The sequence below is a fragment of the Macrotis lagotis genome, chromosome 1 (genome assembly GCF_037893015.1).
Source record: "Macrotis lagotis isolate mMagLag1 chromosome 1, bilby.v1.9.chrom.fasta, whole genome shotgun sequence".
NCBI classification, from domain to species: domain Eukaryota; kingdom Metazoa; phylum Chordata; class Mammalia; order Peramelemorphia; family Peramelidae; genus Macrotis; species Macrotis lagotis.
The window spans coordinates 787,530,321-787,556,309 of NC_133658.1; positions in this window are offsets into that span (position 1 = coordinate 787,530,321).

Here is a 25,989-nt window from a genome sequence, read left to right on the forward strand (position 1 = left end):
TAATCTTAAAGAGTGATATCATAAGTCAATTAGGAGAACAAAAAATAATTTATCTGTCAGATCTATGGAGATGGAAGGAGTTTATGACCAAACAAGAGATAGGGAACATTATAGAATACAAAATTAATAAGTTTGATCACATTAAATTAAAAAAGTTCTGCACAAACAAACCAATGTAACCAAGATTAGAAGAAATGTGGAAAGCTGTAATTTTCATAACTAGCACTTCTGATAAAGATCTCATTTCTAAAATATATTGAGAACTGAGTCAAATTTATAATAATACAAGTCATTCCCCAATTTATAAGTGGTCAAAGAATATGAAGAGGCAGTTTTTAGACAAAGAAATTAAAACTACAGTCATAAGAAAAAAATGCTCTTAATCATTATTGATTAGAGAAATACAAACTAAAACAAGTCTGAGGTACCTTTTCAAACTTGTCATATTGGCCAATATGACGAAAAAAGGAAAGTGATCAATATTGGAGAGGATGTGGAAAAAAGTAGAACACTAATGCATTGTTGGTGGAGTTGTGAACTGATCCAGCCATCTGAAGAACAATTTGTAACTATGTCCAAAGGGCAATAAAACTGTGCATACTCTTTGATACATTAATATCACTACCAGGTATGCACCCCGGGGATCATTAAAAAGGGGAAAAGAACCATCTGTACAAAAATATTTACAGCAGTTCTTTTATAGTGACAAAGATTTGAAAAATTGAGGATGCCCATCAATTGAGGAATGGCTGAACAAATTATGATATATGAAAATGATGGAGTACAAGAAATCAGAAGCAGGCAGACTTCAGAAAAAGCCTGAAAAGATTTACATGAACAGATGCTGAATGAAAAGAGCAGAACTGGGAGAACATTTCATATATATATATATATATATATATATATATATATATATCAACATTGTGTGATGATCAACTATGATAGATCTAGCTCCTCTCAGAAGTTCAGTAACCAAAGACAATTCTAAAAGGCTTGTGAAGGAAAAATGGCAAAGATATCTAAAGAAAAAACTATAGAGTGAATGTAGACCAAAGCATACTATTTCACTTCTTAAAATGTATTTTATGTTTTTCTTTTTCTCATGTTTTTTCCCTTTAGTTCTGATTCTTCTTTCACATGTCTAATATGAAAATGTGTTAAGCATGATTGTTCATGTATGACCTATATCAGATTGATTACTCACTGTCATGAGGAGGGGGTAGTGAAGGGAAGGAGGTCGAAAAATGTGGAATTCAAAAGTTTATAAAAAAATGAATGTTGAAAACCAGAATAATCTGCTTGACCCATTCTTAAAATAGGTTGACCCAGATACTTAGTTTAGGGCTTTTTTTTTCTTGCAAGGCAAATGGGTTTAAGTGGCTTGCCCAAGCACAGAGCTAGGTAATTATTAAGTGTCTGAGACAGAATTTGAACCCAGGTACTCCTGACTCCAAGGCCAGTGCTTTATCCACTGTGCCACCTAGCCGCCTAATACTTAGTTTAAATCAACAAGAATCTATTAAGTACCTGTCTTGTGTCATACAGTTTTGTAAACATTAGGGATATAAAGAAAAACAAAAATAGTTCCTGTTCTCAAGAAGTTTCCACTCTAATGGGGGAATCAACATATAAACAATGTATTATAAGATATTACTTGGTGTTTGGAGGAAATCTCAGAGGCTGGCACTAGTATGAGGGGGATGAGAAAAGACTGTCCAGAAGATAGAATTTGAGCTAAGAAATTAAGGTGTCAGATGAGAGGAACTACTTCACTTTTGTCTTTGTTTCTTCTCAAGGACCTAGAGCAGTGCCAAACACAATGTAGACATTTAATAAATAAATGTTGGCAAATTGAATGACTTAATTTAGTTCTTTATTATGATCTCTTTTGTGTTATTCTTTGTTTCCCAAGTATAGGTCTTGTCTTAACATTGCCATAAGCATTTTGAGGGAGAGGATTTAGTCTTTGGAATACATTTCTTGTCTATGTCCCATGATGTCCAACATAATAATGCCTAACACAGTATATGTGTAACTGGATAGCAGACTTTACTAGGAAGCATGGAATGGCTCTGAAATCCAACTGTGTAAATTCTTGGAATTATAGTCCTAGACAGATGATGTTTTTTCCTTTTGCTCTTGGAAAAAAAATGATTCTTGTGGAAATTTGTGCAAAGACACACAGGACTGGGAGCAATTAGAGCCAAAATGACTACATGAAAAGTTTAACTGGCACTTGGGCTTGGAAAGAAACAAGCACAATGGAAGGGGTGAAATGGTAGTTGGATGGAGAGAGGTATTTTGCAAAACATACTCAAAGACAGAGTCTATGCATCACAGGCTTGGTTCCAGCAACCAAAGCCTTGGTTCATTAGAAATTTTTTAAAAGAATAACAATGGAAGTAGTTAGAATGGACTGGGCTGTTGGCAATTGTTACTCCTTGTGGATAGTGTGAAAACAAAGATTTTAACTACCTTGCTCACCTTGTCCAGTGCTTGCAGTTGGCAAGCATTTTCTATAAGATTTTCTCTATATCTTTAAATCATTTCTAATTTCTGATTTCATCTCATAGAAACTAAGAATGCTCTACAAATCATGAATATTAATCATTAATTATTAATTAATTAATAATTAATGGTCTTGACAAGGGATATTACACTAGGGAAAGCTAGTGAATTACTTAGAAAGAACTAAATTAGGAAAGAGATTAGAACTTTAATTCATTATAGTAGAATTGGAGTTTGAGTCAAATGAAAGAGAATATTGTGGCTTTGACTACACAAAATTGTTTTTGTTTTTTAATAAATTTTGTTTTAAATTTTTCTCCTAAATTTCACAGCTAGATTAAACCACATGACTTGGGATGATTTTAACTCTAAATATGACAAATGGATTCTCTGAATCTAAAATAGTTGGTGTTTCTGGGAAGATTCTGGTCTCTGGAATAAGGGGCAGAGTACAGAAGTATGTATCAAAGGAAGAGAATTCCAGAGAATTCCAATCTCTTCCCCTAGGGTTGTCCCATGTTAAGAGGAAGGTATAATTTGAGATGAGAGACACAATACTCAGGCATCTCCGAAATTTCAAAGAAGTATAGGTGACACAGTGGATAGAGTGCTAAATGTGGAACAGGGAAGGACTGAGGTCAAAACTTCAAAGACTTTCTAGCTGTTTGACCTAAAAAATCACTTAATCTCTATCAACTTCAGTTTCCTCATATGGACAATAATAATAGTACTCCAGGGTTGTTGTGAGGATAAAATGAGATAATGTTCATAACAGTGATTCACAATCCTTAAAATACTATATAAATCCCAGTCATTGTTATTATTGTAATTATAATTCCAAAGAATAGGGACTACTCCCTCACCCATACACAACACCATCTGCTGGCTAGCTAGATATGCTTAATAAATATTTGTTAAATTGATATTTCAATATTAATCTTCCAGAAATGTAGCAGATAGATCCAGAACAGCATGAATGTCTGCTCTAATCCCATTCTTCCTCTGGACTAAGAAAGACCCAATATCACTGGTCAGGGGAGATGTGGAACAGAGTTTTCCCTAATAATAATAATGTTTGTCCTTCATTTTCGAAGAAGACCACAACATCAGGGAGGGGATGTCTTGACAAGCAAATGAATTGGATTTGAATGAGGGAATGCTTTGCTAAGTCACCAGTCTCACTTTCTCCTTTCTCAGTTGGGTCCGGTGTCCTGATATGAATCAGGACTGCACATAATCCTGAATGGGAGGCAATTAGAGTTAAATGACTTGCCCAAGGTCACAAAGCTAGTTAGAGTCAAATGTCTGAGGTCACACTTGAACTCCCATCCTCCTGAATCCAAGGCCAGTGCTCTATCCATTGTACCACCAAATAGTTGGTTGTTGTACCATGTTCCTCCTCCCTTGGAGAAAAACGGTGTTTCTAGAAGGGTTAAAAGGTGTATTATATTATCCTGAGTTTGCATGTATGCTGCTATATATTCACTTATATTTAGTCCCTTTTAATCGTGCTATAATATTTAGCTATTTATGTTTCTCTTGGTCCTGTGTATATTTTGTTTTGTTTTTTGTTTTGTTTTGTTTTTTGCAAGGCAATGAGGGTTAAGTGACTTGCCCAAGTTCACACAGCTAGGTAATTATTAAGGGTCTGAGGTCACATTTGAACTCAGGTACTCCTGATGCCAGGGCTGGGGCTCTATCCACTGTGCCACCTAGCTGCCTCCCTGTGTATATTTCAAAAGACAAATTCTGGTCTTTTCATTAGGAATTTCTAGAAGTCTTCTTTTTCATTAAATATTTCTGCCCCCCACTCCCCATGAAATTATACTCAGTATTTCTGGGTAAATTATTCCTGGTGTAAGCTTACATCTTTTACTTTTCAAAACACTATATTCCATATTTTTCATTATTTTATCTTGTCTGTCTGTCTCTTTAGCACTTAAACTCTTTCTTTGTGACTACCTGTAGCATTCCTTTTTGATCTGTAAACTCTGGATTTTGGCTATGAGATTCAGGGTAATTTTTATTTAGGGGTTTCTTTTAGGAGGTGATATTTAGGAAGTGATTTCTAGCTTAACTTTGCCCTGTATCCTTATATATTTTTATATAGTTCATATATAACATATATATATATATGTATATATACACATATAGTTTTATAGTTTCCTTTAATGATTTCTTGAAATGTGATACTAGATTCTTTTTTTTTTTGGTCATGGTTTTCAGGTAGTACAATGATTCTTCCCCCCCCCCATTACATGTAAATTCAACATTCATCAATTTGCTTGTTTATGAGTTCCACATTATTTTTTATTAAAATATTTTTTTTTGCAAGGCAGTCGGGTTAAGTGGCTTGCCCAAGGCCACACAGCTAGGTAATTATTAAGTGTCTGAAGCTAGATTTGAACCCAAGTACTCCTGACTCCAGGACCGGTGTTCTATCCACTGTACCACCTAGCCCCCCCAAGTTCCACATTTTTTTTACCATCCTTCCTTCCCTTAAATTATCTTTCTCTGATCTGTGTCCCAGGTCAATTAGTTCTAATATGAGACATTTTGCATTTCATTCCATTTTTTCAATTTTTCAATTTAATTTTAGCATTTCTTATTATCTAATGAAGTCACTAACTTCTGGTCCATTCTAATTTTTCAAGGAGTATGATACTTGGATAAGGTTTTGTATCTTTTGTAAAAAAACATTTTATTTATTTGTTTTTCCAACCACATACTGTGGTAGTTTTTAAGCCAATATTTTTTTGTAAGGCTTTGAGTTTTACAGTTTTTTTCCTTCCCTCTCTCCTTTCCCTTCCCCCTCCTCCTGACAGAAAGCAATCTGATACATGATCTATATTTATAACCATGCTAAAACATAGATGATATTGAACATGTTGTGTGAGGAGAATCAGATTCAAATGGAAGAAAATAGAGAGAAAAAAATGACAATACATAATACAACTTTTAAAAGATTTTCTCCCTGATCTGATAATTTTGAAGTCTAGCCACAATATTCCTTGGTGTTTTCATTTTGAGATCCCTTTCAGGAGGGGGTTGATGGATTCTCTCAATAACTATTTTGCCATCTGGTTCCAGGATATCAGGGAAGTTCTCTTTAACTATATCCTGAAATTAGAGACCTGTTCTTTTTTTTTTTTTTATCAATGTTTTCAAGTAGTTCTATGATTTTTAAATTCTCTCTTCTGGATCTATTTTCCATGTAAGCTGCTTTACCAGTAAGGTATTTTACATTTTCTTCTTTTTTGTTTTTTTTATTTTAATAGATTCTTGATGTCTCATGAAGTCATTAGCTTCCACAGATCCAAATCTAAATTTTTCTGCATTTAGCTTTTGCATCTCCTTTTACATTTGATCAATACTATTTTTTTTTAGGTTTTTGCAAAGCAAATGGGGTTAAGTGGCTTGCCCAAGGCCACACAGCTAGGTAATTATTAAGTGAGGCTGGATTTGAACTCAGGTACTCCTGACTCCGAGGCCGATGCTCTATCCACTGTGGCACCTAGCCGCCCCTTCCAATTGTATTTTTAAAGGATTTATTTTCTTCTGTCATTCTTTTGTTGTAAGATGTTAGTTTTTCTCTTGTATTTCTTTTCCCAATTTTTTCATTTGCTTTTTAAACTCCTGATCTCTTCTAAGAAGTCTTTCTGGGCTGCAGAGCAATTCATATGCTTCTCTAAAGCTCCACATATAGCATGCTTTCTGTCCTGCCTTTCTGAGCTAGTATCCTTAGACCCTGCTTAAAGCTGGTCTGTTTTTTTATTTTAGGACGTTAGCTTTCCCTAGGGTCTTGTGTTGAGGAGAGGCTAGTTTGCAGTAACCAGGGGCTGGTTACTCTGTGGACCAAGTTACCACAGTAAGGAATGTCAGAAACTTTCTCTGGATTGTCTGTATTGGTGGTGTCAGTGGCTCACTCCCTAGGCCAGGGGCTGGATCTGGACTGGCCTCACACAACCCAATCACTGGGCTAGGCAGTCAGGGCAAGAAAAGCCAGAGGAAATGTCTGGATAGTTAGTATCCTGTGGCCTTAGGGGAAAGTGTGAACACCTGGGGCTGTTTCTGTGTTTGTACTGGAAAAAGCCAGGCTCTCCCACAGGTATGCTAGGGCTTCTCTGGGAATACCTGGAGATCCTGGTTTACCAACCAGACCAGCTGCTGACCGAATGGGTGTCCTGGACAGCTGAGCTGGACCTCTTCAGTCTGTCCACTTTGCGCACTGCAAAGGCTCCCACTCCCACTCCTACTGTCCTCAGGTTAGTTGTGGCCTCATCCTGCCCATGCAATGGGTCTCTCCTCTCTGCCCTGGGCATGCCCACATTTTCCCCCTCCCCCTCCCACTCACAGACTTACTGGAAGAAGTTCCCCTCTGTTCTTTTGTGGATTCTGTCACTCCAACATCCGTTAAGAGGCTTGATTCATGTCGGTTCTGAGGGAAAACCAGGAGAGTTTAAAACAGTGCCTGGCTTCTCACCTCCACCTTAACCGGATTTCCCAGGTTTTATATCTTTTATGCTAAGCTAATTCTCTTTCCAGTCTTTTCTCCCAAACTCTCATTTCTTCTTTCATTTCATTTTTTTTCTTTAGCACTCCCATTTCATTTATATTATAATTGTAAAATTCTTTTTGTTTAAGCCCTGTTCTATTTCTCCTAGGAATTCTGACTGATTTTATGACCAAACTGTGTTTCATCTTTGAGGATTTCTTTGTAGGTGTCTTGAAATTGTTTTCTTCTTCTAGGTATGCCTTGGATTTACTGACTTCTGGGGGAGCTGTGATGGTCTTAAATGGTCCTGCCTTGTCTTATCTGGAGTCTTGCCTAATCAGTGTTGTGTATTTGTATTTTGTAAATAAACACATTTGCATTACATATATATTTTTGTATATATGTATATATATTTGCACTATTTATATACACAATATATGTGTATATAAATAAATATACAATGTATTTCTGCATATCTTTGTATATATATATGTTTATGCATAAACATGTATATGTACAAACACTTTATATGAAGTAACATTTCCTAGGTATTAAGTACATGGTTCTTCAGAGATCAAAGAGTGGCTCAAGCCAGAGAGCTGCAAACTTTCAGGAGACTTTTTTTAAGGTCTGAATAAAGATATAGCTGATTACTGCCTCATAAGCTTTTGAGACTAGAGACTCTGGTTTGGATCTAGTCAATAGAGCTACAAAATTCTCCCAAGGGGAGTACCAATAGACAGCTTTCCTATCAATTTCTCCACACTAGCTGGAAGGTTCTGTAGTTTTTACAACTCTACAGCATTACCAGATTAACCCTGTTCTGAGCCAGGAGGTTGAATCTGGGATCCTTTCCTAAGGTTAGAGCAATGCTCCACATCTCTCCCAATTCCAAGACTATGGGTCTGCAGATACTCATTTGGGGGTTGCCTCAACAGCACCAAAGCCTATTTTTGAGCCCAGGGATTGAGTCCACAGTCCCAGTCCACCCCTGTTTCATTGGTCTCCTGCCTGTAGGATGAATTTTTGATCTTGGACTGAAAAAAATAACCCACTGTAATTTTTTTTTCCCCAAGACTTTCCCATTGCTACTTAGCCTATTGCTCTTCTTGGGTCTTTTAAATAGTAATTGTGGGAAGAACTTCATTGAATTGTTCCCTCCTACTACAGAATCTTTGCTGGTTTCAATATTTGTCATTCTTTTCTGAGAATTCACATACTTAGGGCACATTTCATCTCTTTTGCTAATCAGTCCTATACAGCTGGCATGGCACAAAGTTGTACAAATCTGTCTGTCTTATAGATAATCTTGAATTCCTTCTGTGGAAAGGACCACAGGATGACTTAATATTTAGGATTGAGGTAAGTAAATCCCTTTCAGTTTCCATCATACTCCTGGCAACTAACATCTAGGGTCATTCAAATTATCTTGGAACTTCAGCTGGAAACATCAGGAGGGAATCCTAAGGATGTGCCCTATATGTATAGGATCATAGATGTAGAGTTGAAAAAGACCTTAGATTCTAACCTCTTAATTTTGCAGATGAAGAAGGAAGTTACAGGACAAAGCTAGTAAGCTAGGACAGCTACAGTTGCATCCAGATCCCTGTCCTCTTTGTATTTGCTTTTTTGAAAAACTAGTTAGCTTATGTTTTAAAAAGAAAATGACTTTTTTTTCCTAAAAGGTAACATTCTTTCAGGAGGTACTTAATAAATTTTTGCTAGATTGAATTTGGTTGAGCTGAACTTTTTTCTTTTATTTCTATTAAGAGAGTTGTTTAGATTTGTTGATTCAATATAATTTTAACATTTAGCAAGCAACACTCATAAGATCTGCTATGCCAGGTTCTTTTCCTCGAGGTGAAAAAGGAGATTCTGTATGTGGAAGAATTCTTTTTTTCTTATTATAATAAGCTGAAATTTAATAAGCCACTCCTCTTTGAAAGAAGGGAGCATGATTACTAAACAGCATGTTGAGAGCAATGAAGTAGTTAGAATTAGTGTGGTGAAAACAGGGATAAGTGTCCAATGTCTATCAACCCTCAGTTCCTTTCTATGAAAAAAAAAATAGTCATATTTTTGCACATAGGAGTCCTTTGGCCTCTTTGGGATAGATATCTGGTAGTGATATCACTGGGTCAAAGGGTATGCACAGTATAATGACACTTTGGGAAATAGTTCCAAATTGCTTTATAAATACAACCTAAAAAAAAAAAGACTCTTGTTAAATTGCTTTGCAACATTTAAAGGTCTTTTACTTCATCCCTACTTGGTGTTCAACCAAAAAATGTGTTTGCATACAAAAGGTCAAGGTGAGATTAATGTTATTTGTATAAATTGGCAGCAAAAGGGGAGAGTAAGATAAAATCTAGAAGTGTTAGCTACTGCTGCTTGCCTCTTACAGAGAACTGAATAAAAGAAAAAGGGTGCATTTGGCACAGCATAAAGATGTAGCTTTGACCTACTGCCATTGACAATTGTTAGACTTTGGCCTGGAACACACAAGGAATCTATAGAAATCTTCTCTGGGAGATTACTAAAAGTGCAAGGGAAAGGACTGGATTTTCATCTAAGCGTAGTTCGTTTAAAAGAGTGGAATGAGCTAGAAGTTCTTTCATGGGCCTTTCTAACGCTATTAGTTTTAAATAAGCAAAATAAAACTGAAGCCATGGGAGAAATTTCCTTTCTGGAAGGTTTGCACAGTTCTACTAAGAGTGAATTAATTAGTGTGTCTGTTCTCCCATTGTCACTCCAACAATCTCCACTTTCAACCTTTGTTGTTTTTGAACTGATGGGTGTGTGATAGAACATCAGAGATATTTTAATTTACATTTCCCTTATTATTAGTGACTTAAAGTTTTTTTTAAATGGACATTGATAGATTGCATTTATTCATTTGAATTTTGCCTATTTCTATTCTTTGACCACTTCCCTATTGGTAAATAGCTCTTGTTCTTCTATATTTTTATCAATTCCCTACATAACTAAGATATCAGAGGGTTTTGCTATAAAGATTGTTCCCATTTTGAGTCTTTCCTTTCTGATTTTAACTGCATTAATTTTGCTTGAGCAAAAATGTTTCAATTTTATAGAAGCAAAATTATCCATTTTTCTTCTATGATCACTTCTAGTCTTTCATTAGTTTAAAAAAAAAACATCCCCCCCTCCCCAAGCATACTTGTGAAATGTATCTTCCTCTCTTCTTTTCTAATTTTTCTGGTATATTTAACATGACAAACTATATTTCCCCACATATAAGATGCACCCTTTTTTCAAAAAATTTGGAGTCTAAAAACTGAGAGCATCTTATACCTGGGGAAATATAGTAGGTCAAGTATATATTGACAACTTATTGTGATGCATGGTGTAAGCCATTGATCTAACATTTGATTTCTGACAGCTTCCCAGTTTTTCCAGTTGTTTTGTCAAATAGTGACATGAAGTAACCTCTTAATAAGTGCTTATTGAATTGATTTGATTTAAATACCCACACTTAGACTAGGGGCTAGATAGAGGCAGTGCTGACCTTAAAATGTTTGGGGATCTGTGCAATTTTGGGGGGTTATCTATATAAAAATTGTTTAGAAAATTGGCAAACTCATGTGAGGTATACTCGTTTATCAATGAAGACTTAGAATAATTATCTTACAATATTCACCTTTTCATAAGATGCATTGGAATTTAAAACAATAAACTATATAGAGAGAAAATGGTTGTCTTAAATTTAGATTTCTTTTGTAGTTCAGCAAATCACTTGCTTTACAATTCCATGCAGCCTACTGTTTAAAGAGTAAATCTTCCCCCTTCCTGTCAGCTATTTGCAATAGTGTTGACCAGATATTCCAGGCTAAGTTGTTTGTTTTTTTTTAGGTTTTTGCAAGGCAAATGGGGTTAAGTGGCTTGCCCAAGGCCACACAGCTAGGTAATTATTGAGTGTCTGAGATCAGATTTGAACCCAGGTACTACTGACTGCAGGGCTGGTGCTTTATCCACTGCGCCACCCTCCAGGCTAAGTTCTAACCCATGACAGCTACTCTTAGGCTGCCTAGTGTCCCTTAACATGTTACAAATATCTATCTGCCACAATATCAACATTTCACAAATAGCTTTATTTACAGAAAGTGTTTTCAATATCATTTGACAACTGATTTCTAAAAGTTATAATACTTTGAATAGCTCAGTATAAATCCCCAATAATATACATACCAAGAAAAATCCCAAATGGTGCCCTTTTTGCATGTATCAATGAATAAAACTTTATTGTAGATCAGAACTCTGTTTTGGTATATTTCAAATTTTAAAAAAAGCTTTTTTTATAATAATACTTATTTTTAGGAAATAGATAATTTTAAAGATTTTTTTGTATATCATGTTAAAGTTTACACTGTTATCTTAAAATATTATTTGTTCTGTTATCAGTGGAAATAACCCAGAGAACAAAATGCTGGCATTATCTTAACATTTCATATTGCCCTTTAAAAAAATTCAGCTATATATTTCTCAGAATTAAATTACTTTGTATTAAATATACAAAATTAAGCAGCATGATAATTTAAGAAAGTAAAATCAAGTTAAATTTATGTTTTAATTATTGACACAAATTTATAACAATATTTTCATATTAAAATGTAATACCTTATTTTTGTTTGCACTATTGTTTATGACAGTTCAAAATATAACATCAAAACTAAAATATTCTTGTTGCTGTTAAGTTATTCCATTCATTTCTGACTCTGGATTAGCCCAGTGGTTTTTCATTTCCTTCTCCAGTTTAAGAGGAAAATACTTAAGGCAAACAGGATTAAGGGACTTGTCCAGGATCAGATAGTGAGTCAGTATCTGAGACCAGAATTGAACTCAAGAAGATGGGTATTCCTGACTTCAGAACCTACACAAATTCTCTAGTCTTTAACAAAATGTTACTTCTATAACAAAAATACCATCCAGGGGAGGCTAGATTGCGCAGTGGTTAGGGCACCAGCCCTGGAGTCAAGAGTACCTGAATTCAAATCTGGCCTCAGACACTCAATAATTACCTAGCTGTGTGACCTTGGGCAAGCCACTTAACCCCATTGCCTTGCAAAAAAACTAAAAGAAAAAATACCATCCTACCCAATATGATAAACTAGCTCAAATGCATGTTTTCATGATATCTGTCAATCTTCCCCTTTTGTAAATAGGAGAATTTTTAAGTTTAATATTATAATTATAATCATAATATTAATGATTATGACATTTTAAAGCAAATTTAACTAATAGTAGTTTATTTAGTGAATTACTAAGAATTTTGGTAAAGCATTCAGAATTTTGAAATAGCCCATCTGAAGCATTTTAGAAATTTTAAGAAGCCAATGTAGTTAAGGGCTCATGACATATGCTACAAATATCAAATTTAAAGATTAATATTCCTCAATTGCAATGTAACATATGACAACTCATCTCCTTTTTTCTGTGTCTTTGCATAGACTGTACTCCACACCTGGAATTCTTCCTTACCTGTACTTTTTGAACCCTTAATTCTCTTCAAGTCTCAACTCCAGTGTCACCTCCTCAAGAGGCCTTTCCTGAATCTCTTAGTTGTAAACTCTACTCCAAATCACTGTGGATTTATTCTATAAATAACCTGTATTGACTTATCTGAGATCTTATTGCCTCCTTCTAGTGAAATGTAATCCACTCTTTGAGGACAGGGATGGTTCATTTTGATATTATGTTCTGCACTTAATAGTATGTCACACAGAAAGGCTATTACTACACATTTCGAAACTGGCATCACAAAGATAAAGATATAATCCCTGCCCCCATGAAATTTATGAGTTATGATACATAAGAAATGGTCTAGAGCAATCTCCAGTAGCTGTGAGAGCTGATTCCTAAATTTCCAGGGTGAGCATTTTTCAGAAATTAGCAAATAAAACACTTTTTCTTCAATCAGTTTGTTTATAGTTCCCAGAAGGAATTACAGCATGGAAAACCAGACTAGATTAAAATGTAATATGAAAATATTTAACAAAACAAATAAAAATATAATAAATAAATTTAACAAAACAAATAAAAATATAATACAGTATAAATAATGTTAATAAAATGCAACCCAAAAGGGTCTGTCACTATTTGAGTTTGATACCCCAGGTCTAGAAAATGATGGACAAAGTGTCAATACTGAAGATTAAACTTGATTGTTAAACATTTACCAGCACACCCCCGTAAGAACATAGATAACTATAATGTAGGGTAGGTTATGACAAGTGCAAGGTAGAGAATACAAAGAGCTTAAGAAAAATTTAGGTGGGAAAGACAGTTCTGATAATCAGCTAAGAGGTGACTCCTAAGCTACACTTTTCAAGGAATAGGAGGTTTTTGAAGTTTGAGATGAAGAGGGAATGAGTACATTCTAGACTTGGAGGACAGACTACACATATGCAGAGATGATAACAATTCGAGTTTTGAGCAGATGTCCTACTCCAGTCTGACAGGAATATAATAATTGTATAAAACTAGCCATGCAAACTAAATGTAACAATATGCAATTTCAATTAAAGTATGGAATAAAATGGCACCACTTTTGAAACTATATAAAAAGTTGAGAAAATTTGAGACCAGTTGTGGCATAGTAAGTAGAGTGCTGAGTTGGCCTCCACCCAGGTAAGTGCTTGGAAACATCAAAATTTGGCTCACATTTCTCAAGGGCTCTATTCACCTTCAAACTCTGAAGCTAACAAATCATTCAAACCAGAGCAGATTTATTAAAGGCAGTAAGAACACAGAAAAGGATAGTTAGAAATAGTCCCCTTCTAGGAAACTTCTCTCTTTCTTGAGATCCCCATAAATTCACAGATCACCTAGTGAACAGAATTGAGTGACTCCCTGAGATACTTGTGCCTTCCCTCCTGCCTGCTCAGATCTACACCATACCATTTTACTACTGCTCTGCTGTCCTATCTTTCTAACTGCAATCACTCTTACAACAGCTTGGCCACTTCCAGTAGACCTGCTCCTGAGCTCTTAGAAGCTCCTGACCCTCTTGAAGCTTCTTCCCTACCTGATACAACAAAATACTTTCCCAAGGGACAAAGTCCCTTGGATCCTTGTGGACTTTGACACCACTCTTACTCCCTAAGGCAACTGTGCATGCGCTCACGAAGTCTATTTGTGCCTTATATTGTCAATCCTTCCACTTCATAATAAAAAGTATTAGACTGGCTAGAGAAATTTGCTAGAAATCATTGGAAATAGGAAGACCTTTCCTAGTTGTATGACCCTGGGCAACTCACTCTTTCAATGTCGTCTGTAAAACAGGGCTAACAAGAGCAGCTACAGCACCATTTTTTTTTTGAGGATCAAATAATATACTTTACTTACAGTATTATGTAAACCTTAAGGGCTCTACACATATCGACTACTGACATTAATATTATTAAAGATCAATACTGGTAATTGTTCAGTCCCCAGTTCTGTTGAGTCTTATACCTACTGTTGTTTGATGGCTTTTCTGAACTGTGATCATTTTCTGTACACATGTGTGGGTGTATATGCCAGAAATAAATACAAATTTAGCAGCTTGGATTTTAGGCAATTTGGACTATATCCGAAGGAACAGAGTAGCAAAAGGTAGAAACAGTACTAATATAAATGTTCTTTTTTTTTCTTTTTGCCTTTCCAGGGAAACTATAATAAATAATCTTGATATCCAAGCCAAACAAATCCAAAAGAACCACCAGGAATCCCAAATGTGCAAATGGGCCAACGATCTTTTGCAGAACATATGGGAGGGAGAAAACAACAGAAGTGGTTTCAGGACTTTCCTATGAATGGGAGCTGCCAATTATAGGTTTCTGGAGAAGTCAACTCAGGAGCCAAATACCAGCCTTTGTTTCTCAAATATTGATTAAAACGAATATTTTTTTTCAGTTGACATCACTTTTTTGGTCTATTTTTGCATGGAAAATGAATGTAGAACTAATGTAGCTTTTTCATCCTGCCTGACAGGCAGAATTCTGCCTTCTCTGCCTTGTACTAAAGGGGAAATTAGCATAAGATCCTTTATTGGTCCAAAATCTATGGGCAGATAAAGAACAGATGAGACACTAGAGCAACCCTGTCCCAAGCAGCCCCCTATAAGAGAAGTCACTATTTAAAGTACTATTTAAAAAGTAAAATGCAATGTTGAATCTTCTCCTAATCACCTAAGGACAACTGTCCCTTTTCCACTTATCTTCCACACATCACCCAATATCCTGGTTAGCTTTGTGATTTATTGTATTATTATTTTTTTAAACATTGACCAATGTCATACATTTATACACTTAATACATCTTTAAAATAAACTTCAAGTTTTGAAAATAAGTTGATGATGATGTTTGTCTTTTGTTCTTGAAGAAGAACATGACATCAGGGAAGTGATGCCATGATAAACAAGTGAATTGAATCTGAATAAGTGGGTACTGTGCTAAGTCACCAACCTCACTTTCTCCTTCAGTCATCTGAGTCCAGTGAACAGCTGGATGATTAGAGACGGTCCTGATGCAAGGTAATCAGGGTTAAGTGACTTGCCCAAGTGTCTGAGACTGGATTTGAATGCCTAACCTCCTAACTCCAAGGTCAGTCAGTGCTCTATCCTAGCTGCCTCACAGTTTTGATAATGACTTGGATATAGGCATAGACAATGTTTATCAAATTTTCAGATGATACTAATCTGGCAGAGATAACTACTGCAATGAATGGCTGAATCAGGATCCAAAAATATCTCAAGAGACAAAAACAGAATCTAAATTGACAGTTAATAGGACAATGTTCTATCCACTGCACTACCTCCATACCAGAAGTCCAATGTGTCAGAGGTAAACAAATATGACTCCCAAGTGTAGCCAAATCAGATAAATATAAATAGAAAATATTTAATAAAAATAAATAAAAACAATAGAAAATAGATAATATTAATGTGTGATTTTTCTAAGTCACTATGCAGTGCACAGGAATCCTTATGTATGATCTCTGTTTTTATTTGAGTTAGATTCCACTGAACTATCCAGTGTAAAGAATACAAAACATTCAGTTTAGCACAGGAGAGATGGGAAAGAATTTAGAGACAGAGCACTTTGATTTGAATCTCAACAGTGCTGTTTCACTGTGTTTGACTCAGAGCAAGTCACTTAACTTTTCTACATTTCTAATTCCTCAAGTGCTAAATGAGAAGGTTGCACTGAGTAGTAGCTTTTAATGTACTTTCCTACTCTAAGATTATGATTTGCGTCTGTTTTCTCATCTTGAAAAAAGAGGTTAGACTAGATGATCTCTAACATTCTTTTAAGGTTTTGAGTCCCTATATCAACCAACTTAGTTAAAAAAAAATCCTAGAGAATTATAGAAGGCACTTAGCAGTTGATATTTCCTCAAAGTAATATAGCTGGTAAATAGATCCAGTAGAATTTGAACTTGTGTCTTCTTGGCTTGAATTCCAGTTCACTATGCCCACATGGCTTCTTGTAGGGAGGGATAATAATGTCTTATATAATTCCTCTTTCCTGGAAGTATTCAGTTGCCCATTATTAAGTCTAACCTAACCTGTGAGAGTTAGTTAACATGTATTTGTTGAATATTTGTTTATAGAATACACTAAAGACTTCAAAAATCTCTAATTTTATCTTCTGATAATATAGATCACAATTCTTTTATACCTTAGTGAGTAGTTTATGAATTGTTGTGACCAAAAATATTTATCAGCTGTTGATCAGACCTCCAAAATTTAACAGACATCCTTAGTTGTTGTTGTTTTTTAACTTTTGTTCTACCAGACAACCAATGACATCACAAGAATGATATCTTGACTGGTCCATGAACTGCATTTAAATAAGGCAGAGCTGAGCAAAGTATCAACCTCAATTTCTCCTCCTATCATCAAAAACCAGAAGCAAGACCACCCAGAATGCAGTGGACAAGATATCCATGGCTGGCCCCATTATGGAAGTTTTGTTTTGTTTTGTTTTGTTTGCAGGGCAAATGGGGTTAAGTGGCTGGCCCAAGGCCACACAACTAGGTAAGCATCAAGTGTCTGAGATCAGATTTGAACCCAGGTACTCCTGACTCCAGGGCCGGTGCTTTATCCACTGCGCCACCTAGCTGCCCCCCATTATGGAAATTTAATAGAACTTCCTATAGTTTGTATTTTCTCCCAGCATCACCTTTGAGATTCCAGAGGAAAAGAAAAGAAATTACCTAATAGGAGACATAAAAGAAAGATAAAGATTTGATGGGGAAATATGAAGAAAGCATAGAAAGAACTGGAAAGGGTCTCACAATTCAAATCTTTCATTTCGCAGGAGATAAACAAAGGATCAGGGATTAATTCCATTCAAAGTCACTTAGTTAATTAATAATAAAACTAACATTAGAATTCAGATTCCTGGACTCCCAGGTCAATGTCCTTTCCAAAATACCATGCTGCCTTTCAAAAGTATAATTAAGGGAGGGTAATCAAGGGCTCTTCCCATGGCACTGAAATTTAACAAAAGTCAGTTAATTGACTTAGCCATAGCAGAGGAAGAATATTCACCCAGGAAAATGCACTGATTCATTTGGGTACAGTTTTTCAAACTTGTTCATGTTGATAGTCTACAGCATAAAGCTTCAAGGAAGGGCTTCTTCTAGGGTCAAGAGAACCAGACTAAAGATAGGAGTATTATGAAAACTTAGAAAGGTGAGAGTATTCAAAAGAAGAAAAATCCAGAGTATCTGAGAATTATATCTATGACCCAAGCCTTTGTCCCTTGAGCTAGTCAAATCTCAATCAGTCAACAAGCATTTATTAACTGTTCTCTATGTTGCTGGTTCTATGCTAAATCCTGAAGCTGTAAAGAAAAGCAAAGAACAATCCCATAATCATGGATTATATACCCTAATTTAACATTTAAATAACAAAGTACGGGGGCGGCTAGGTGGTGCAGTGGATAGAGCACCGGCCCCGGAGTCAGGAGTCCCTGAGTTCAAATCTGGTCTCAGACACAAAATAATTACCTAGCTGTGTGGCCTTGGGCAAGCCACTTAACCCCATTTGCCTTGCAAAAAAAAAAATAAGGTGTAAATAACAAAGTACATATAAGATATTTATAGAAAGTTGATGAAAGTAATATGAAAGAAGACATTAGCTGCCAAAAGGGACCAGAAAGGAACTTGAGCTGAGTGCGTTTGAAGGTAGCCAAGGAAAAAACTAAGAGGCAGAGGTGAGGAGACAGAAAATTCCAGGAATAGGGGAAAGTCTGTACAAAGTCATGGATACAGGAAGGGTAGTGTAATCTTCCAGGAACAGCATGGGTCACAGTCTAACTGGATCATGGAGAGGAGAAAGGCATAAGAAGGCTGAGAAGATAGGAAGAAGTAAGTTACCAAGAGTTTGAAAGGCCAGAGGACTTTTACTGGATTCTGGAGGTGATAGGGGGCTGGAGCTCATTGAGTAGATGTGGAATGACATGGTTAGATCTATATTTTAGAAAAATATCTTTGGCAGCTTTAATGAAGGAGAGTAGAATAGAGAGAGATTCAGGAGACAAGATCACTTGAGAATCTACTGCAATATTGCAGATGAGAGGTGATAGTGACAGAACTAGAGTGGAAAGAAAGGGACATGTAAGAGAAGATGTGAAGGTAGAAATGATAAGATTTGGTTATGAATTAGGTGTATGAGTAAGAGTGAGAAATCAAGGACATAAACAAGGTTGGGAATCTTGGGTGACTGGGAGGATAGTGGTGCCCTCAAAAGTAATGGGGAAATTCAGAAAAGGAGTGAATTTGGGATAGATAATGAGCTCTGTTTTGGACATATTTGTGACTGTAGGAGTGGAATCAAGCTTGAGATGGCTACAGGATATATCATTGAGTTCTTCTGGAGGCAGGTGCAGATACATGACCAGAGTTCAGTGCACAAACAAGAGCTGGAGAAGGGAGGAAGAAACATGAGTCAAGAATTTCAACTGAGAAGGTTAAGGGACAAGACTTGTATAGAGATAATAATTGACCCATATGAGCTGATGAGATCACCAAATTGGTATGATTAAAAGAAAGGGAGACTCTTATGTTCACAAAGTTGGTGGGTATGACATAGATGAAAACCCCGTAAAGAAGACTTAAGAAAAGGCAATATGACAGATAAGAACTAGGCAGGAGACAGTGGTTTCTTGAAAACTTAGAAAGAAGAGAGTATTCAAAAGAAGAAAATGAATAATAGTATCAAGTGGTGCAAAGATGGTGCAATATCAGTATCAAGTGGTGCACTGAGAAAAGGCCAAGAGATTTGGCAATAGAGATCATTAGTAACTTTGCAGAGAGCAACTGCAGTTGAATTATGAGATTGAAAGTCAGATTTCAGAGTGTTTAGGAGAAAGTACAAACACAAGTGAAAACATAGATAGGTTTCTCAAGAAAATTACATAAAGATAGACACACAAGGATAGAAAGATATAGGACAGTAGCTAGCAGGGAGGGTAGGATCAAGTGAGAACTCTTTTAAGATTTGGGCATATTTGTAGGTAGCATAGGTAGTCAGTAGATAAGGAGAGACTGAAAATAAAAGAGAGTGGGGAGGATAGTGGGAGACTTTGTTGGAAAATAAAGGATTTGCCTTAGCAAAATTTTACCTTTTCACTTGAGATCAGAATGAAGAAACAGGGGAGGAAGATATGAGATGAGGAGTAGGAAAGAAGGTTTGCACTCCATAAATAGTATCAATTGAAGGAGAAGGGAGGGAGAAACATGAGTCAAGGATCTCAACTGAGAAGGTTAAGGGTCAGGATACCATAGGAGGTATGAAGTGAAAGGAGGTGTGCAACAGCTGCTCTGGAGATTGTATAAAAAAATCAATTAATTGGGAATAAAATTGTTTATGTTGCTGCTGTGAGGGCCCAGTTAAGATCATAAAATATAAATTTGTAGTGAATCCAGTCAGCACAATTATTATTATTATTAGCAAAAATAATATTAATAATAGGTAGTATTTGAATAGTTTTTTAAAGTTTGCAAAGTTTTGTACATTATTTCATTTAATCTTCACAGCAACCCAGTAAAGTAAGTACCATTATTTTCATTTTGCAGATAAGGAAAACAGAGGCTGAGGGAGGTTAAGTGACTTATTCAGAGTCACACAGCTAGTAATTATCTGAGGCAGGATTTGAATTCAAGTCTTTCTGAGCTCATGATTCCTTTCAATTCCCTTCTGGAGTATATAGGAACAAAGGAAGTAATCTAGGTTTGGGGTTTGCTATGACTAGTAGGCAAGGGAATTGGTGGTGATGGATAGTTTAGAATTGAGCTGGTTCACCAAGAAGCTAAGAGAGAAAAGGAAGAAAAGTGACCTATAAAAGAATTGAAGAGAAGAGGGATTAAGAGGTCATGGTAAAGATGAATTACAGAGGGGGCAGCTAAGTGGCACAGTGGACAGAGCACCGGCTCTGGAGTCAGGAGGACCTGTGTTCAAATAATTACCTAGCTGTGTGGCCTTGGGCAAGCCATTAACCCCATTAAAACTAAAAAAAAAAAAAAATGAATTGTAGAGCTAGAGGTCAAAAGCAGAGGGAAAGATGGAATGGTAAAAGAAAATGATCAAATAAAGGAATATCATGGACACAGGAGTTCATGGACACAGATATGAAACACTTGTATGTGATGGCAAAGGTGTAGTAATCTCAAGTTGTATCTGCAGTAGAATGGAAGACTAGATAGATTGAGAAACTGCAAAATTAGGGTATTTGAGAGGAGTTTCACTATGTATATTAAAATTCTATAATATGAGGGAAGGACATAGGGAGGAAAGAAAGAAAGATGACTGAGGCATTCGGCATTAAGAAAGAAAGGAGAATGTCTTAGAAGGAGTATGGAGATCTATAAATAACATCCACAAGGATCTGAATTAAGTGATAAATTTGGAGAGTATGAACCTCAAAAGAGGAAAGGTTACTTTTGTGGATGATTGAGGATAAGTCTAGAAATTGGTAATGTGGAGAAAGGAGTATTCTGACTACTTTACTGCATCCATTAAAGCATTGCTATATTGGAAAAGGATGAGGGAAATAGTAACATTGAGAGAGAATCAGGTTTCAGTCAAGATCAGAAAAATAATAAAAGAGATTTAAGATGAAAAGTGGTGTATTAGTTAAAGAGTAAGCATTTCAGAGGACACAGTGGAAGGGGCAAACAGAGCTGGAGTTGGACCTGAGGGGAGGGGGGGCAGTAATGAGGAGAGAAGACAGAATAAGTTGAGGATTTGGAAGCAGATTCTACAGTGTCAGTGAGGTTTTCAGAGTCACTGGAATGGCCTCATTATAAGGGAATTAAGCAGGCAGTATCAATAGTAAGAGAGAAATTCAATGAGTAAAGTATTAGATTAGTTCAAGTCAGTTCTTGAGGTTCATTCAGTCCACTGACAAATGGAGATGTTATTTCTTAGGTCCAAAGAGTCCCACAGGAAGAAAAAAATAGAGGTCTAAGAGTTCTCTCAGGAGTCTGAGATAACTTGCTTGTCCCTGGAAGCAAGAGATAGAAGAGCTCTTTTCTCAAAGGCAGAAAGGAGATGGAACTGGGGAAGGATCCCTCTGAGGTGGAAGATAGGAAATTAATCCCCCTTCCATGAATGCATGTGTGCATACACACACACACACACACACACGCACGCACGCACGCACGCACACAGAAAGCAGAGGGTGCCAAGAGTCTGCTCCTTTTTTCCCCACTACCATAATTAAGTGGAGCCTAGCACTGAAGGCAGCTTTCACTCAGGACACAAAAAAAGAAGTTAGCAGGAACAAAGACAGTTTCAATATCTTTAAGGAAAAAATAGAGCCCCACTTCTTGTGGGGAGAGAGGTATACTTAGAATATTGCTCCAATACTACCAGTTTTGAAACCCAAGTAAACTCTCCAGACCCTGCTCTGCATTCATCCCCCACCAGTCTTTTGGTGGCTTCCTTAATGGGGCTTTCCATCCATTCCCAGGACTGCTACTTATTTTGGGGTGAGGAATCTTTCTTATATCCCAGCAGCATGACACTACAATGGATCTGAATCGAAGAACAAGGAATCAAACCTCAGATCTGCTAAATGACCTTGCTCAAGTCAGTTAACATCTATGGGTCTTAGTTTCCTTCTCTTTAAAACAAGAATGTTGGAATAGATGACCTCAGAGGTCCTTCCAGTCCTAGAGCTATGATCATATGATACAATTGAATTTGACTTTAAAAGTTTATTTGATATGTTTAACATGATTGCACATGTATATCTTATATTAAATTGTTTGCTCTCTTGGGAAGGGGAAGGGGATAGAGGGAAGGAGAAAAATTGGAACTCAAACTCAAAAACTTAGAAAAATGAATATTGAAAGCTATTTTTACATATAATTGGAAAAAATATTAAAAATAAAAGTTCATTTGAAAGCATGTTTTGTGAAGGTTATTCCTAATTGCTAATTAAGGTCTTACAGGCTCCCACATCATACTTCTTTTTTCCATACCCTTCAGACTTGGACCTATTTTCCACAGAGCAAAATAGGTACAAGTTAGGGAAGACTTCATCACCTAAATACTTGAGAGCAACTCAGAATTCAGAACTAAGAGAATGTATTCTTAGCAGAAAAAGTACTTTTTGTGGGATTTTTTTTTCTAGCAGTCTTCATAGACTGTACTAAACCAGTCTTACTTTCTCACTCCATTTGCCTTATGACAAATGTCACATATTTGCAGATGTCTGGCCAAGATTAAAAGTTCCTAATCATGCAACCAAACACAACTAATTAAACTGTAGAAATTGAATCTGTGACCTTGGCCTTATTAGCAACATACACACACACACACACACACACACACACACACACACACATCATATAAAGTTAATTAGCAACATGTCTCACCACTCTTCTAATCAAAAAATCATTTTTTTAACTTATCAAAATTTCTCTTTTGAAATCTAATCTGATCTCCTTTTGGTCAATTATCAATAAACCAAGAGAATAATTGCTCATTCTCCTGTATCTCAGGAAACCCTAGGGATCAGGACTAGCTAGTTCTGTAATTTCATTAGTAAAAGGAACTTACCGATAAGGACACTCCTTCTATTGATTCTGCTCAGCATCTTCTCTATACTTTGCACTCTTCAGAGTTGTCCATAGCACTAACAGGCTAAGTGACTTACCTAGGGTCACACAGTCATAGAGGCAGGATTAGAAGCCAGATACTCCTGGTTTTAAGGTCAGATTCAAGGTCAATCCATTATGATATACCACTTCTCCACATACTTAATATAAACTTCCCCTAAATATAGGGGGGGGGTATCCCTAAAATGGGGTTTATTTAAAAGGGAAAAAATATCTAAAGTCTTGTGAATTGAATCAAATGACTAAAATTAAAGGGAAGGGGAAGAGAAAAAAATAAATATTACAGCTTCTATGTAAGAAAAAACATAGCAGTAGACACAAATAGAATTTAAGGAAAAGAAAAAAAGGATGAACAACAACATCTTAGGCTCCTTAGTTTCATTCAAAGACCTACTAAGGTGCAACCCCATGTAGGAAGATTTTAGTAATACCACTAGTAGTCTCTCTCCTCAAATTTTCTTCTTGTCTTATCTATATACGTATTACAGGTATATACATACAACTAGGTAAGTGGAAGTTCCTTGAGGGTATGGACTGTTTTAAATTTGATCTCTGTATCATCATTTGATCTCTGAATACCATCCAGTATTGTACCTTAACAACAACAACAAAAGAAACAAATAGAAATTCAATAAGAAACTATTTGAAGCAAATAAATTAAGATACACAAATGTTCAAACTATAGATAACATTCATGGTAACCTAGAAATCATAATGTAAGGAAGCAAATGTGACATTAGAATTACCATTGAGAGAAGAATGAGATCCCATTCAAAAGGAATATTCTATTTTATTCCAAAGGAACAAGATAAGTAAAAGAGATGTTGGTTTAGAACAGCATTGTAGATATAGTGTTCATCTGAGGAAATCTAGGATCTAAAGGATAAAGTATGATTGAGAGCATTTAGGTGAAGATCATTAGAAGCAGGAACAGAAGATATTGTGAATATATATATTGAAGGTCACTTGCACAGAAAGTGGAAATAAATAAGGAATTTAAGAAAGGAATTTAACACTGAAAGGGAGAAGTTTTTTGGTGGAGAAGTAAACTGAATCAAGAAGACCTAAAGTTAAATCCTGTCTCAGACACTTCCTGTGTAACTATTGAACACATCAGTTTTCTCATCCATGATAACACCTCACAGTAAAGACCAAATGAGATCACTACTTTTCAAATCTTAAAAAGCTATTTAGATGCTAACTAGTATTATTATTATTAGTAAAGTAGAATTCTGCACCAAATGAAGAGCAGCTAATAATTTATTAACTTGCTTTAATATTCATTTCATCCTCCAAAAGTGGAACTTCTCCTCTGGATCTAGTTTACACTAACGGGAAGTAATTGGATGCTTAAATGAAAATGATGAGAAAATTGTAGGGAAATGACTACTCTATCTTTGAATTTTTGATAAAGGAGAAGAAAAATGGATGCTATCTGACATGCATCCTTAAAGAACAGATTTCAAAAGTCCCAGTGAAAAGATGACTTAAAATTCTATAAAGAAATCAGTCCAGGAGGGATAGAAAGTTTCAACTCTAAAGTCTGAAAGAGGAGAAAAAGAAAGGGAAATCATTTAAAGAGACTGTTTACGAACATATAAGGAACTCATCAAACAACTTAACTTTCAAAAATAAATAAAAAGACAGAAAGGAGGTCAAATAACAAGGAACAAATACAACAATGGGGCGATATCTTGTAATAATAGTGCAAAGTTGATAAAACTGAATAAGCTGTACCTAGTAAGGGAGTTGCTCAGTTGGTCCAAGTATATCTGACTTTGTTATCCCATTTGGAGTTTTCTTGGCAAAGATAATGGGGTGGTTTACCTTTTCCTTTTCCAGAGCATCTTGCAGATAAAGAAATTGAGGAAAGCAATGTGAAGTGACTTGTCCAGGAGCAGATGGTTAGTAAGTATGAGGCCAGTTTTGGATTCAGGAAGATCAGTCTTCATAACTCTAGACCTGGTACTCTACCCCCTTTACCATATAAATGCCTCTAGTAAGGAAAGCTAAGAACAAAAATAGTATTTGGGGTGTAGTTTTCCTTTGTAAGCTAACTAGAGAAAAAGACAATGAACAAAGAATAATAATCATAGAATCTTATCATTTCCAAATTGGAAATGTCTTTAGTGTCCATCTAGTCTACCCCAGATGCAAAAAAGAATGAATCTCTTCTACAGTATGTCCAAGAGGTCTATCAAACAACCTTTGCTTGAAGATTTCCACTGAGGGGCAGACAACTACCACCTAAGGCATTCCATTCCATTCTGCGGTCACTAATTGTTAAGAAAGTTTCCTTAATTCAAGTCAGATTCGGGAAGAAAGAAAGTAAGGCCAGTACAATATTTTTCTTGGCTTAGTGGCATTCTCCCAACTCAGATGTGAGCGGCAGTTAACCTTTTGCTTTGCAGAGCTACTCCTAAATTAATGCAGGGTTTTTTCAAGAAGATTAGTATATGAATCAAGAATGGAAGTGCAATCCAGGGCTCAAAAATTATTTGTACAAAGTTGCTTTTATTGGTGGAGACTGATTATTCAGTGCCCCATGTCTTTGTGAGAGGTGGAGTTGAAGAGAATTTGAGAGGAGAGATATCCTGGTCCTCTGACTTAGCTTCAAGAAGGAAGGATTGGGGTTCTGTTTCTCTTCAGGTTCCTAAATGGAGAGGAAGACTTCACAAAGAAGTTGACAGGTAGAGGAGAGAGCACCTCAATCATATCCCTATTTTTGGTTCACTATAATAGAGATTTAGGTCTTTCACTTGGGGTTAGAGATGGGATTCTCTTCTTTGAGCTGAGATATCTCTTCTTTTGAAGAGCTCATTTACTCTATGTGTTGCCTGTTTTAACTCATCAGT